At 50.5% G+C, this 16,557-nt stretch overlaps 1 non-coding gene and 1 pseudogene across 1 annotated transcript; one reads left to right on the top strand and one right to left on the bottom strand.

The window, feature by feature from the left end:
• Window positions 1-788, top strand: part of LOC119109055 (eukaryotic translation elongation factor 2-like) — a 4,270-nt pseudogene extending 3,482 nt beyond the window's left edge.
• Window positions 789-8,676: 7,888 nt separating this feature from the next.
• TRNAN-GUU (transfer RNA asparagine (anticodon GUU)) lies at window positions 8,677-8,750 on the bottom strand. The gene has a single exon. It is a non-coding gene; the product is annotated as a tRNA-Asn (tRNA).
• Between the last annotated feature and the right edge of the window lie 7,807 nt (window positions 8,751-16,557).

The raw sequence follows: 16,557 nt of genomic DNA, 5'->3' as shown, positions 1-16,557 counted from the left end.
GTGTACCCCGGGTGGGCTCTAACTGTCAACCTTTTGGCCGACAGCCCAACGTGCTGACCAGTTACGCCACGCAGGCCCGTGAGAGGTCAGAACCCGTCCTCATATCCTTGCGATGGTTTCGTAGCTGTACACATTGGCCTGCCGGGAAGTAATGACGTATCGCCCGTCCTTGCCACATCGCTAGACACGTCGGCTTACAGCGAAGCCGGTCGTCTTGGCCAGGCCTTACCACACCACCGAGGAAGGAGTCATTGATGGCTGGACGCGCAACCCACCTAGTGCAGAGACCGCAGTTGTTCATCCTCTCCACATCCCCAAAAGTCCGGTTTTCCTCTCCACATCCCCACAAGTCCGGTTTTCCTCTCCACATCCCCACAAGTCCGCTTTCCTCTCCACATCTCTTCAAGTCCCGGCGTGTTGCAAGGACCTTGCCCATTTGGATGCATTCCCAGGGTTGCACAAGTGCACGGAGCAGCACAGTAGCACTGCTCAGCGGGAAGTGTGCTACCTTAGGCGAAGCCGCGGCGGGATCCGGCGCCTCTCGCCATAGCTGCGGCCTGATCGTGGAACACCGAAGCCGCTGCATCGCCCCGAGCTGCCAGTTATTGGCAGGTGTTCGATTGTTGTGTGGGCGCGACATGCCTGATTCTGATGATGGCCTGGTCGGGGAACACCGAAGCCGCTGCAAGTCGCGCCCTATCTGCCAGCTATGGCAGGTGTTCGACTGTTGTGTGTGGGGCGCGACATGCCAGTGATCTGTTGTCGGCCTCATGTCGCCAAGGCCATAGTGGGAACTGGCCTTATCTGTTTGATATGAACGATCGCAGCCCCGTCCTTTCCCCGATGTGCATATTGCCACTGGATTTTCCAAGCACTGATGCAAACCCGCAACCCTACCCGAGTGGTGCCTTCCAGGGACACATTGTCGCCCCCTCCCCCTCCTCTTCCCTTGTCAAGTTTATTACTGTATTGTATGAGCGTAAATTATGTTCACATAATCGTTAGATAGTAAAGCTAGACAAATAAAGAACATGTCCAGCTGTTTGACTTCATGTCATGAAATTTTGCAACGCCGTTTAGTGCGTTAACCTGGAATGTCGGTAAAAACATTTGGAGCCTTAGCCCCCTCCCCCCTTCGCCATCATGAATTAATGTATACGTCCCTGCTGCTGCAGGTAGTTTTGTGTTGACTCGGCTGAATCATGAATCGACTCGTGAATCAACCATTTTCAGATGAGTCGTGAGCTGAATCGATTCACTTGGAAAATGTCGCTTTGAGTCATTAATTGAATCACGTCCTTCGTAAATGTCATGAGCTAAATCATGAGTCAAATCTTTACTGACAATGTTATCTTGCAGCATGTTATCAGCAGCATTCTTTACTGACAATGTTTTCTTGCAGCTAGCTTTTTTGGCAAAATTAGCTCAAAGTTTGCTGCTGTAATTTCTAAGTAGCAAAACATATTATTTATCCTGAACAAGAGTTCGTCCAATCTCAGCAAGGAACCAGACGGTATCACATGCCTCAGACATCACGCATTCCTTTATCCATCACTAAAATCAGTGAGAATTGTCTGCTCCTTATTAAAGCGAAGGGGAGAGTCATCTTCTTCATTGCCATAACAATGAACTTATCCATGCCTTACCCTTTATTCACTACTGCTTGAATTGCTCTCAGCATGCTTTTGCTGAGGCTGTAGGAAATAAACAGCGAGGTTGTCTTGCCTGATATGCGCATTGTGTGCCGCATGTGACCTCCCAGGGATATCATCAATAGATATTTCCACGCAACACACAACGGGTAATATTGTGCCTTCAAATTAAGTGGTCTTGGAATGCAGGTAAAGTGGCGCGCATCACTAATCTCTGCGCAGAACGGAGACCTGGCTTAACTCCTCATAACCCACCATAGAGTGACCGGATGAGATGAGTTTAAGACATCCCGGTGAAAACCACAGTCGGCGCCTAGGTTAGTATATCTCTTGTTCAGTTGTTCAGAGTTCATTTCAGTCCAGTTCAGTTCCCTGCTGACTGGAAGACATAGGTTGTGTAAGGTGGATTTTTGCTGGGATTGTTTGTAAGGTTTGTGAGTAATGCGATGGTAAATTGCTAGTGCTTATTAACTTCAGGTGAGTAGGTTAGGTCACATAATATTTGTACCTTATGGTGGCTTTTACAAGAACTGCAGTCCGATGTTGCATTGTTACAATGCTGTTACATTTGCGTGGCTAGTACTGTACTGGGCTCATGAAAATGATGTGATTTAGGTGTGGAGTGCACTTAGCTGGCACCTGGCGGTGCGGTACTACCAAATGTCAGGTGAAGTCAAACAGTCCTGGTCCGACATTGCATACTATGCAACTAATGGATCTGGGTCTATGGCGCAAGGTAGAACATGCTAGCCTTGCAGTTGAGACTCGAGGGAGCTAGTTGTAACGGATTATAGGAGAGGTGCTGTATGCCTGCATGCATTTGGGTGAGGCTCAAAACTTAAAACTTGCTACTCGGCCTTCTGTATCTATTCTCCGTGCTTTCATATAAACACACCAAACACACACACACACCACACACACACAACCACACCCACACAACACACACACCACACACACACCCACACACACACCACACACACACACACACACACACACACACACACCACACACACACACACACACACACACACACACACACACACACACACACACACACACACACAACACACACACACACACACACACACACACACACACACACACACACACAACACACACACACAACACACACACACACACACACACCTATATATATATATATATATATATATATATATATATATATATATATATATATATAGGTGTATAGGCAAGGTATGAAGAAGACTCGGCGACGGAGTGTGCGGGACTGGCGCGCTCTGGCGGCTGCGGGCGGGAGAGAGCGCATTTCGCCTGCGTGTTGTGCAACACAGCCGAACCTATTCCATGGGATCGGTGAATGATCGTCGGACGTGGCCGGTGATTTTGGCCCTTCCATCAACTCTCAGCCTTTTGAATGATGGCAGCAGGCACTGCCGTTGTATTAAACAGCATTGTATTATATCGAACAGTGAAAAACGGTCGGTAGCGGTCAAATCGATTTGTCCGTTCGATTCCCCAACAATGCATGCTTCTCCCTAGTGCGTCCGTGCCGTCCATGGGTGAAGAGATCTGGCACAAAACGTTGAACAATGGGAAAGGAGAAAAAATCCATCGTCCTCAGTTAAAACCATCCATCCATCCACCCGAGTGAAAAACTTAAGAAATTTCAATTATTAATGTTTTGCAGTTCGATTCACCCCTCCGCCTGCCCTGGGTGCCGAGATGTGGCACAAAGCGTGCAAACCCGTGGAAGAGAGCAAAAGCCATCGTCCTGGCTCGTGTGTGCCCGACACGTGCAACGTGCCACCCCCGCACTTGTGACAACCGTGGGATTTCCCGTTCAATGGCCTATCGCAGCATGCCAGTCTCGCGTTTTACGTGCCATAAGAGCGGAAATCACGCGTAAAGCGTAAAAATAGACGAAATCGGCAAAATGCATCTTCACAGCTAATGTGCACGTGTGCCATGACTCGGGCAGCATTATATCGTACGCGTTTCATTGATTCTCGTCAGATCGCATATCGGAACATGCCAGTCTCGACGTACTTTATTCCCTGGTTTCTAAGATATCACAAAATGTGCAAGCTCCTCAAAAGAGCAAAAACGGGTAAATCCATACTTCAACACGTGGGCGCCATGACATGTGGCACGCGTCATCACACATTATCTTTTCGATCCTTCCATTCATCATCGAAGCGCGCCAATCCCGAGTGTGTTCGTGCCATAAGCGCCGAGATGTGGCACAAAACGTAAAAACCCGTGGAATAGAGCTAAATCCATCTGTGAGCCCGTGCCACGTGATACGTGTGACCGTGCTATTTCGCACGGTACACCACTATCCCCGTGTCGCTGCGACCCACCGTTGTCGAGATGTTTTCTGCGAGATGGCATAATCGGTCGGAAGCAATTCATTACGGCTGCCAGTCACGTGATTAGACTGCTGTTTAACCTTGAAACAACACTCAGGCGTCGGTCCAGACATCGGATGGCGCCGTCCTCTCGCGGCATAAAAAGCCGTCATGCAACCTATAAATTAGGGCTCATTTGCGAGCGACATATGTCAAAATGTGAGGAACAAAAGGGTGGTATAGAAAGAGAATGAATCGGCAACACGCTGATGTAGTTTTCAACGCTAAATCGAGGGTAGTTTGGGAGGCGTGCTGTCACGGCCGCTGTCGCGTCCATTGCCGGAGCGCCCGTTGGAATGTTCTAGAATGTGCTGGCACGTCACAAAGCTCGTCACCTAATAGGGAGCCCCGGCGAAATGAGCAAAGTCGAAAGTTAGATATTTTCGAGCTTCAGAACGTTTGCGATCAAAGAGACGGTCACACACAGCGTGCCGTTAACCACCCTGCCGGAGTCGAGACAGCGCTGAACAATGACTGCAGCCCCGGCTCGCAGCCGGACAGACTGACGACACACCAGAATGCTCGCCCTTTTTACGAAGGCCGGCAACATGATCACAGTCGAAAGCCGGATGTGCCAACGGCCATTTTGACACACATATATATATATATATATATATATATATATATATATATATATATATTTGCAAGCTGTGTGAGTCATGACCCAAATGACTCAATGAAAGCAATGAGTCTGAAGAGAGTTAGCTAAACAATGTATTTAAAAACCTGTGAGTCATTCCTGAGCTGGCTAAAAAAGTTTGAGTCAAACACAAGTCTGGCTGCAGATACATTGGTATGAGTGCAGCGACGCAGTCCAGCCAAGATACATATTGAGTTGCATTAAAACTGCTCAGTCCAGCAGTGATGGCACAGGAGTATGTCCTACCCAACCATCCGCTAGGTCCCGAGGCTGAGGGGCCCTTCGGGAAGTCCCTCCGAATAGCTCAAAATTTCGATTTGAAGTAGCCGCTCCTGTGGGAGATGCCTTACTTTTTCCAACATCGTGTCCTGAAATGTTTGCAGCACACTAGCTGCTAAAGCTTGAAGTACCCCGTTAATAGAAAAAAGTATGCAAACATTACGCTTTTATCCCACGAAATCAGCGGAACGCTATACCATTATTTTCATTTCTCCCCCACGACTTTAACTACAGTGGCTCTTTTCGACACGCACTTTGGCCTTGGGGAACAAAAGATCGCATGGTCTGAAGAGACGCACTGGTTCAAACTTCAAGCAATGCGCTTCTCGGTGACTGGCCCTCGCCGCCCGTTGTGCCAATCACAAACGTTCATTTGTGCCGACGTCATTCATAACAGTAGAGGTGCCGCTTTTAAGACGCAGGACGGCAATGTACCGGTTAAAACAGCTCAAAAGTGGCAGCTCTAACACAGGTGACAACGGCCCTCAGCAGTTTCTTCCATCGTCATGACGATGGCGGCTGTCATAACTATGGCGGCTGTCATGACTATGGCGGCTGTCATGACTATGGCGGCTGTCATGACGACGGCGGTCGTGCAATCTGCAGCAGCCGCGAGCTCGGGATACGCTGTGGGGCTACCACAACAGGAAGAAGTGTAGTGCTGTTACGGATCGTTGGCGGCGTGACTTCGACTCCCAAACAATGACAATTTATAACCTTATTACTCGCGCCCAGAGAGGGAGAGAGAGGGAGAGAGAGAGGGAAAGAGAGAGAGAGGGAGAGAGAGAAAGAGGGAGAGAGAGTGAGAGAGAGAGAGTGAGAGAGAGAGAGAGGGAGAGAGAGAGAAGGAGAGAGGGAGGGAGAGAGAGAGGGAGAGAGAGAGAGGGAGAGAGAGAGGGAAAAAGAGAGAGAGGGAGAGAGAGAGACGCTGAGATACCCGATGCTTTCATTTCGGCCACAACAACCTGTATTTTGAGGAGGCACCCACACCTGGCCAGGCACCACGAAGGCCTTCAGGCCCTTTAATTTCCTATGGCGATAACCTCCCGAGGGTACACAAATTTTCTTATTTCTTATTTTTACGAGGAACCAAGGGCGCCACGATCGGTGGGTCAGGGACGCGTGACCTACCTTAGATCTTTAGGTCCCGAGGCCCTGAGGAGCCCTTTTGGTCCCCCCTCCCCACCAGGGACGACCAAGGGTCCGATCGAAGGACTCGAAGGGCTGGCCGGGGATGAGGGGACATCAGTCAGTGGGCAAAACCGAACACTCCGCCCCGCGCTGATCTTGGCCGTATGTCTTCTTTCCCAAACAGGGACAGAGCCGGACCTGCGAATGTGAATCCCAAAGATCGTGCATTAGTTTGGCCTCTGCACTCATCAGGAGCTCATAGAGCCCACCAAGGGGTCCCGTGTCGACAATAAGCTATAAGCCGGCCATGGGCACATTTGCTTAACAGGGACAGGAGTGGTACCTCAAATGTCGAAAGACCTCTTGCGTTGGTCAGGACCCTCTTGCCAATGACAAGAGACATGACAAATGACGTTGTAACGATTTGCGCTCGCAATGAGACGGTGACCTGTGCCAGTCAGAGGTCGCGGGACCGAACGAGGGGCCCTTCGCACCGTTTCAACCAGGAGGCAGGGGTCGATAAGCCGCACCGGTGTCTCGGAACCAATTAGGCCTTTGACGACCTGCGCCCCACTAAGGGATCCTCTCGCATCATTGACGTGTCCCTGCGTCGATCCCATGTTAAGTCAGAGGGCCTGTCGCGTCAGGGATAGGACCGGTGTATGGTACATCCCTCTGAGGGCCTTCGGATCGACCAGGACATCCCGGTTCCCTTATCGCCAGGGTAGAAGCTGATAGCTATCCTGGGCTGGGATGAAAGGGCCTTCCATCTCCTGACCAGGACAATTCACATGAGCGATTTCGAGGCAGATTCTCAGAACGCAATATGCAGTAACAGCACCACGGGCAACCGAGATTGTGCCACTGCGTTGTTGGTCTTTGGTGTGGTACATACTACAACAATATGACAACGCGTGGGCAATCGTGTACGAAATACGTATGTATTACAACTTACTTATTGTGTGCTACGCGTTATAAAAAAAAGTTTTTCACGACCACTACTATGCTACACTCAACTGTCTTATAGTTTTAATGCACGATGATTTGACGCGCCGGGGGCACATACCTAATATCCTTGTTTTGAATATGTAAAACCCATAGTTTTATGCATCGCTCGTGTCGTGTTCCTCGACTAGACGCAAGAAATTTTCATACTCCCTCTAAACACTCAAAACATGCAGCATAAGTATGAACATTTCTATGTCAAGGACACAGAGCATGTTACGCATATTCCAGGGAGCTGACGGTATGTTTTGTGTCAAGAAAGAATACCGTGTCAAAAGTGCACGAATTTTAATAGTTTTGCCGCTTTCTGCCACCACCACCATCATTTTGATATGCGGGTCATGTCACGTCACTCGAGTGGCATGACGAGTTAGGTCATGTGTTCAAGCTACTGTTTTTGCGTTCAACCATTCACTGCGAGGTTTGATCCCCCACGGTACCCGCCCTTTCCGCCAGAATGAGAGGCAAGCGTGGCCATGTGGTCTCAGAAACGTTGTTAAGTCCCAATCACGCACAAGCGTTCATTGTGAGGTAAGCGACTTACAAAATGCAACTTATTGCTGTTTTTTACGTAAGTTATTGGGCATTGCGTCATACAAGTGTCTTTCTTTAATACTTCTATGCCAGCCAAACATTAGAGGCAGCCCAACTTGGGGGGGCCCAGCCCACATTGAGGGACCAATCCGAACATTGGAGGGCGCCCAGCTCATCATTGGGGTGGGGGGGGGGGGGGCACGACTCCCAAAGAGATATAATTCCATCCCTGCTGTGGCGTAGCTTTCACCTATGCAACTTTTGGTTGATCTTTTAAACGAGCTAGCAGCTACAACAAGGCGTTCAAAAGCGATTCCGTCATCACGCCAAGAGATCGTGATGCTGTTAATGCAAATCAGTGTTGAATATTAATCTGACATTTATACAGATGAAACCTAAGCTTCGGGCCATTTCCCAAGCGTGGGCATTGATTTCAGAGGCATTGGAAAGCAAACGTTTTTTTTTTTTGAAAAAAGAAGATTCCAGGCGAAGGTGGGTCGACGATATCAATGTAAACTGCGGATCCAGCTTTCACCTACGCCAAGTCTCCCAATATCTCTGTAGAAACCACGAAACTGATATATTCCGTGCAGTCATTAATTTCTCGTTTCTACCTTTTGTTGACTTCAAAATACAGACAGGATTGCGTCTTTTGGTGGCCTCTGATTTCTGTAAGAGTTAACAAAGCAGATCAAATGAACGAAGTTGGGCCTCTTCGGAACATAGTGAACCAATCCGATGTCTTCAAAATCAAAATCCAAACAGCGGAGTTGCTAGCAGAAATCTCTCTTCTACACCCGTCTTAATCAAGACTTTTGCTGCGCCCCTGGTGCTCCCTTCGTGTCGACAATCTTTGGTGAAAGACCGGCGCACAAGAAGCTCAGTTGGGTTAACCGACGTGCAAGTAGCAAAACACTCACTTACGTGTGGACATCATAGACTGGGAAATGGTTTTCAGCGCTCGCGAGCACGATGTTAGTTGACTGCGAGATTCCTGCGTCGACAATTATGGCATGTCAGTTCTTCAAAACCGACCTGTGAGGGCCGCCCCCGGGTGGGCTCGAACCACCAACCTTTCGGTTAACAGCCGAACGCGCTAACCAATTGCGCCACGGAGGCACGCGATGGGTTAAAACCGACCCCCGAATCCGTGCGCCGGTATCCAATGTGCACACCAACCGGCCGGGAAGTGATGACACATCTCCTGATCCTGCAACATCGCTAAACACGGTGACTCGGGTTCTTGCTGCTTATCGGAATGCTGGATGCGCACCTTAGCATATGCCTTAGTAAGTGTCTTAAAAAGGAATCGTTACCAAACGTTAAATCATGAGGCTTTCTGCAGTGCTGGAATGACAAACCAGTCGTGTGGTTGAACTCGCATCCGCAATATGTAATTTAAAGTAATCGCCAACAATAAGAAGAATGCCAACAGCAATCAAAATAGCACGGGGAAAAACGTCTGCGGCGTCTACCTGGAGCGTGCTCTAGAATTGTGAAGACTCGCCCTGAGCTGAGTGAGAATCACGTTTATCCCGTCGCAGTTGCAGCGCTCTGTGCAGCGTTCCGTCTCCGATAAGTTCTCGAGGCTTGGCTGACGTGTCGCGCTCGCCTGTTCAGTAGTCGTTGTCTGTTTTGCTTTATACGCGCGTCATTCCACACAGCCTGTACGTGTCGTAGGGTGAGTGGACCATTTTTATGCATCGGTATGATAATCTCGGGCTGCAGACAATCACCGCCGGTGGGCGGCGATCTAACGCATCAGGCACGTACCGTCGAGCGTCCATCCTCCAAACTAGTGCTTATGCTCTGTGTGATGTGCACGAGAGACAGCCGATTGGGAGCGCCACCTGTAGGGTTTCCGCGCCCCGGCGTCGTACCGAGGTAGGCCATCTTCCAGTCCAGGTGGCGCTGGTGGCACCAGGACGCGCGCTGCCGGCCGGCCCACCGGCTGTACGTATGTGCCAGGCGGGTGGGCGCATCACACCGCTCCTGGGTTAGGACAAGATGACACTGGCAATGTCTGTCCTTCATTCGCCAATGCAACTGGGGCGTCTAGTGCCGCCTACCTGCTTCGGGCGAATAGGTCTGATCGTGTTTTTAAGGCGGCGTTCAACCGCGACCTTTCAGGGTTACTACGTATCCAGACGGCTCCAAGCCACTAGCCTTTCGGTGAGCAACTGTGCTTGCTGATCACTTGGGAGCTGTGTAGTGCGCGTTTTTAGCGTGCTTCAGGCTGGATACTTTTGTTTTAACGTGTGCTTCTTGGGTGAGCCGTATACATTCATAGGAATTGGTAAGAAATTAATGACATTTATATTTTGGTGCAGGTGAGCCTCCAGAAGCACGTCGCGGTGTGATAATCTTCTGACCTCTGCACTGTGGAGACACTTCGATGTGCATTGTGATTGAAGATAGCTTTCGGAGGAATTATAATTGACCGGCCTCCGAGCCCTGGTTAGCACGTTCGGCTGTTAACCGAAAGGTTGGTGGTTCGAGCGCACCCTGGGGCGAGAGCAGCCTTGGTAGGTTGTTTTAAGCTGAGCAGAATAACTGAATGAATCGTGAATTATCGGCTTCATGAATAATTCTGCGCGATGCTCGAAACGGGTTGGTGACACCTGGCGCATCCATATGACCATGATCTTCAAATGTAGAATGAATAGCAGATGTTCTCTGACCCCTTTTGCGAGACACACCTGCGTCCATTTGCGTGCAGGATGTAATCGGGTTTTATGGGCGACGTGTATGACGTACACGCCTGACACCATCTCCACTTTCTGGAGAGTCTCCTGAAGCCAGGCGAGCAGGAATGCAGCTGTCGTTTGGGAGTGGAGTAACCAATAACGCGCCGAATGGCTTGGCTGCGCTGCTAGAAGCAATAACGCACTCTAATTTGGGGATGAAACAAGCCTGGAACGGTGATGCCGTCCGTTGCACATGACGCAGACCCGGCCTTGGGGAGATGGGGAACTAAACATCATCGAACGCGAGAAGGGGTCTGCACGTGCCTGCGGGGGTTCGCGCGGCCTGCGTTGACGATAGCACAGGTGTGCATTGGGTGATTGGGGTACCGCGCACCTAAGAATATTGAAGACAGTCTAGGCCTCCAGTTTGTGCGGAAACAGTATTTGAACCGCTTTGAGTGATTGTAAGCATGTTTGGTTGATGTTAGTGTTGTCAGAGTTGTCCAGGACATGTGCGTGAATGGGTTGTAATATCTGATATGATAGTGCCGGTGTATTATAGTGTCAACTAGCCTAGATGTAAAATATATATCTATATTAGATATATATATATATATAGTATATCTACATATATATATTATATATATATATATATATAACAGTATATATATATATATATGCTGTGTGTTGTGTGTGTGTGTGTGGTTGTGTGGTGTGTGTGGTGTGTGTGTGTGTGTGAGTGTGTGTCAAGAAATAAGTTTGCTATAGATGAAATTGTCGCAGCATGTGCATGTCATAGTGTTTTCATCATGATGCATTTCATATTATCAAAGAAACAGCAGGAATTTGTCTTACTTCAGTTTGGGTTTCACCTCCGTTGTCTTCTTCGGTACTTAGATGTTCTCAAAATCGGGGTGAATAATTTTATTTTTTAAAAGCCTAGCACTTATTTCTGTAACAGTCATAGTTCTCTGACGATGAGATAAGGTCTCGAGACGTAAGAATGCACAGATTGACGAATATGTGAGTGATTTTACATGCACCATCTTTGATTTTAACGATGCTGCTAAGACGAAAGCCCGGAAACTCGGACGATGAAAGTCGAACGAAAAATAATCTTGTCAATGCTGCGTCAGCGGGTCTTTTTTTAATCAAATATATATAAAAATTATTTTGCTAAGATATATCCAACCATGTATATATATAAATGTATATGACCGTGTGTGTATGTGTGCGTGTATGTGTGTGTGTGCGTGCGTGCGTGTGTGTGTGTATGTGTGTGTGTGTGTATGTATGTGTGTGTGTGTGTGTGTGTGTGTGGTGTGTGTGGTGTGTGTGTGTGTGTGGTGTGTGTGGTGTGTGTGTTGTGTGTGTGTGGTGTCTACACACATATGTATTGCTTGATGTGGTCACTGGACGACAACCAGCCTGCCGGGGGCCGCACACTTCGACCGTGTGGCCTGTGGAGGCTAGGTCCGATCCCGCCGGCGTCTTTTGACGAGGACCTGTCGCCGGTGTTGGCACGTGTATCGCTGCCTCGGGTTGTCCAATCCATTGTGAGGCGAGAAGACCTGATACATCGGGCCGGAAATTCCTTTCCAAGTTCTGGCGGCATCATGTACTACTTGACTTGTCTATCGCTGCCCCGCTGCCCACTCCCCGGAGACTTGCCCTTTGTCATGTAGTCAAATGGCAGGCCCACCCACTTGAACTATATGCTGGGTCTGCAATCTGTTAACATCCTGGGACAGAGGTTCGCAGATTTCCGTGGTCGTAAGCGGCGATGTGCTCGGATACTAGGCCTGCAGTGTCTGCAGAGGTAAACACTGGCCTTCCTAAGCTTCTGGATGATTTTAACGTGGATCGTAATCACCTCGGCCGTTCTCAATGAACTTGAAAAAACATGGCACGTGTTCTCAACAACACTTATCACAGACGTATTTACCAATTATATACGTGGCATACCGGCTCACGACACCACTTAAGACATAGGTGTTTATTATACCACTTAACTACTCTTATGACACAAGAAGGCAACGCCTCGGCCACGTTCCGATGATGACGGAGCTATCACGCCACGGGTGTCAGGTCTGTGGAGATGCTCTCCGGGCTCAGCTGAAGCCTGAACCTGGCGGAGTGGCTTCCGCACGGCGGGCTTCTGCAGGCCTCCCTGCTCCTATGCTAATAGTCTAGTAAGTAGTCTGAATGACACGAGACACAGCGTGCACTGGTGATGACATGAACATTGGTTATCTCATGGACATTGCTCCCTGTGAATGAGGTCCCTGCTAAGCTAATGCTCCATCGCAACGGGCAGCGGCGACTCGTCTAGCGTTGTTTGAATGTGACGTGATCTCGGTAAGACGTACCTTGCAGCCTGCAAGTGCAAGGTAGGGACCCTGGGGCAGCAAGCTTATAGTTAAATCTCAATAGTAGCGCGCGTGTCTGAGTCAGCATCCCGTCCGTCATCTGCTGTGGGCAGATGACCCATCCGGCAGCCGTTCATCGCTGACCTCTGTCGTTGGCAGGGAGCGCGGTGAAGTCCGAATCTCCCTGGCTCTAGCAGAACGTACACAGCTGTGGAGACTCACACCCAAGGCACTACTTACAAAGCAACAACAGCGCGAGCAATCCCCCCTCCCTCTGATCTCAAATCTGACCAATAAGGGCGTGGGGTGGAGGGGGTGGGTGTCGACCCGTTAAACTCTGGTATCACAGCCCGGTGCATCTTAAATTTCGTAAACTCGTGACCTGCGTGTCCGGTTTACGGTCGCGTTCCAACCGCCTAGTAAACACCGTCTGCGATCAGTTATTTTGTTGGGATTCTTGGATTTCAGACACTGGATCTCAGGCTTCTAGGAATCGGTATTCACTAACACTCTGACTTGCAGAGTCGTGGTTGAGTCGCCACCACAGCGAGGCGATAGCCATTACGTACCGTCACCAGCCAGGCATGACGAGGTGCGACGCTTGGCTTCCGCGGCGGCGCTGAGTGTCCCGTTGCCAGCTGTTGTCGGCGGCGCTGAGCGTCCTGTTGCCAGCTGTTGTCGGCGGCGCTGAGCGTCCTGTTGCCAGCTGTTGTTGGCGGCGCTGAGCGTCCCGTTGCCAGCTACTGTCGGTGGCGCTGAGCGGACAGAAGCCAGTTGGTGGCGGCGGCGCTGAGTGGCCCGCTGCTAGCTGTTGTCGGCGGCGCTGAGCGTCCCGTTGCCAGCTGTCGGCGGCGCTGAACGTCCTGTTGCCAGCTGCTGTCGGCGGCGTTCAGTGTCCCGTTGCCATCTGCTGTCGATGGCGCTGAGAGGACAGAAGCCAGCTGCTGTAGGCGGCGTTCAGTGGCCCGCTGCCAGCTGCTGTCGGCTGCGCTGAGTGGCCCGCCGCTAGCTGCTGTCGGCGGCGCTGAGCCTCCCGCGTCCAGCTGCTGTCGGCGGCGCTGAGTGGCCCGCCGCTAGCTGCTGTCGGCGGCGCTGAGCCTCCCGCGTCCAGCTGCTGTCGGCGGCGCTGAGCGGCCCGCGTCCAGCTGCTGTCGGTGGCGCTGAGAGGACAGAAGCCAGCTGCTGTAGGCAGCGTTCAGTGGCCCGCTGCCAGCTGCTGTCGGCGGCGCTGAGCGGCCCGCCGCTAAGCTGCTGTCGGCGGCGCTGAGCCTCCCCGCGTCCAGCTTGCTGTCGGCGACGCTGAGCCTCCCGCGTCCAGCTGCTGTCGGCGGCGCTGAGCCTCCCGCGTCCAGCTGCTGTCGGCGGCGCTGAGCCTTCCCGCATCCAGCTGCTGTCGGCGGCGCTGAGCGGCCGCTGTGGTGAAGAGCGTCACCACGAGGCTCCCTGGAACACTCAGGCGAGCTGCACCGGTCACGTGATTAGATGAGATGTAGCGGTTAGATGATGAAATGAGGTGCAGTAGTCACGCAATCACACAGGATGAAGCGGTCAGATGCTCAGACGGGGTGCAACGGTCAGGTGATCAGACGAGGTACAGAGGTCAGAAGATCAGACGTAGTGCAGCGCTCAGATGCCTAGACGGGGTACAATGGTCAGAGGATCGGACGTGGTGCAGTGGTTGGATGATCAGATGTCGTACGGCGGCGGGATGATCAGACGTCATGCAGCGGCGACATGATTAGGAGAGATGCAGTGTTCGGGAACTCAGATGTGGCAGAAATGTTATATGACCACGCTTACAGCGGTCAGATCCTTAGGCGCGGTGTGGCAGTCAGATATTAAAAAGAAAGTGCAGTGTTTGGATACGTGAGCAAGGTACAGCGGTCAGATGTGTGGACAGCGTGTAGTGGTCATGATTAGACGATATGCAGCCATCAAATGATCAGACGAAGTGTAGCGGTTAGACGCTCAGACGAGATTAAGCGGTCTGATAAGCAGGCGATGTGGTGCAGCAGCCACGTGATAATGCTAGCCAAGCAGTCAGGTGCTCAGACGAGATGCAGCAGACACGTGATAATGCTAGCCAAGCAGTCAAGTGCTCAGACGAGATGCGGCAGGCACGTGATAATGCTAGCCAAGCAGTCAAGTGCTCAGACAAGATGCAGCAGCCATGTGATAACGCTGACGAAGCAGTCAGGTGCTCAGACGAATAGGAGCATCAGTTGGGTAGATGATGTCCAGTGATCTCATGCTCAGACAATATGCGGTTAGATTAGCAGGCGAGGGTCGGATTCTCAGCAGTCAGAAGTTCAGACGAGGGTACAGAGGTCAGAAGCTCAGATGAGGTACAGCGTTCAGATGCTCAGACGAGGTACAGCGGTCATATGCTCAGACGAGGTACAGCGCTCCGATGCTCAGACGAGGTACAAAAGTCACCTGCTTAGACGGGGTACCGCGGTCAAATGCTCAGACGATGTACAGAGGTCAGATGTTCAGAAGAGGCACAGCGGTCCGATGCTCAGACGAGGTACAGCGGTCCTATGCTCAGACGAGGTACAGAGGTCAGATGCTCAGACGAGTTACAGCGGTCCTATGCTCAGAGGAGTTACAGCGGTCCTATGCTCAGACGAGGTACAGCGGTCCGATGCTCAGACGAGGTACAGCGGTCCTATGCTCAGACAAGGTGCAGAGGCCGGATGTTCAGACGAAGTACAGAGGTCAGATGTTCAGACGGGGTGCAGAGGTCAGATGCTCAGACGAGGTACAGCGGCTAGATGGTCGACAAGGTACAGAGGCAAGATGGTCAGACGAGGCACAGAGACCAGATGATTAGACGAGATACAGCAGTCAAGTGCTCAGACGAGGTACCGTAATCAACTGTGATTAGATGAGGCGCAAGTTGAAGGTGTTTACCGTTTAAATGAATCTTTGGGGTCATGAATTACCCATGGAGTGTATCGGACTCATGCTTGAAATGCCAAGTGAAACAGGCAGGCATGAATAAGAACATGGTCAGCACAGATTAATAAAAATGGTTTGAAAAATAAATTGTGTAAATTCCAAATTGCATGGTCTATTATGTCAAAAACATTGTAGGCATTCGACTGATGGGCTTAGAGTAGAAGTATCGGTAGAGCCTTCGGACTCGTTAGATTCTGTGCGGTGCTGAAAAATTTTGCATGGATTATACGCTGAGACATTTGCGCAGGTCGGATTCTCAGAAGACATGCATTCAGGTAGGTACTTTGACGAATTATTTCGTTCTGATATTGAGGCAAAGCTTATCAGTTGGGCAGTCAGACAATGTGCGTAAGTGCATTAAGCAGACCGACTGCATGCCCAACGAGTCATTGTCTATTGGGTGCCCCTTCCCTCACTTCATTCAATATGCCCTATCCATCATGCTTCATCGATCATGCGGAGCAACTGGCAGCCCATGGCTGCTCCATGCGAGGAGAACGTATTCTCGCACTACGGACAGTAAAGGATCTCACTGTAGGCGGGTGGAGAACCATTGGAAAACTCGACAGATCACTGAATATATTGCTTTTATAGCTTTGGTTGAGTCAGACAAGAGGAACAAACCCATCTCAAAAGCGCAATGGTCAGGACGATTCTAGCTGACATTGGTCGGGATTAGTGAGGAGAGCAGGTGCAACCCACTCGTATAGGCGGATTGGAATGGATGGAAAACAAAACAAAGATTCTTGGTCGTCCTGAAGTACAAAGCCTTGGTTAAGTGTGGAGAACGCAAACGTGTCGACCAGCAAATTACTGCCAAGCTAATATAAAAAGCTGGACATGTAACCCATGCACATTGCAGACCCCACTAACTGCTCTGAGTTTGTCATACAACAATTAATATCAACG

This window comes from Pollicipes pollicipes, unplaced genomic scaffold, assembly GCF_011947565.3.
Source record: "Pollicipes pollicipes isolate AB1234 unplaced genomic scaffold, Ppol_2.1 Scaffold_7228;HRSCAF=8575_pilon_pilon_pilon, whole genome shotgun sequence".
NCBI classification, from domain to species: domain Eukaryota; kingdom Metazoa; phylum Arthropoda; class Thecostraca; order Pollicipedomorpha; family Pollicipedidae; genus Pollicipes; species Pollicipes pollicipes.
Note: the sequence above shows the minus strand (reverse complement) of the source record. Positions and strands in the feature narration are given on the sequence as shown.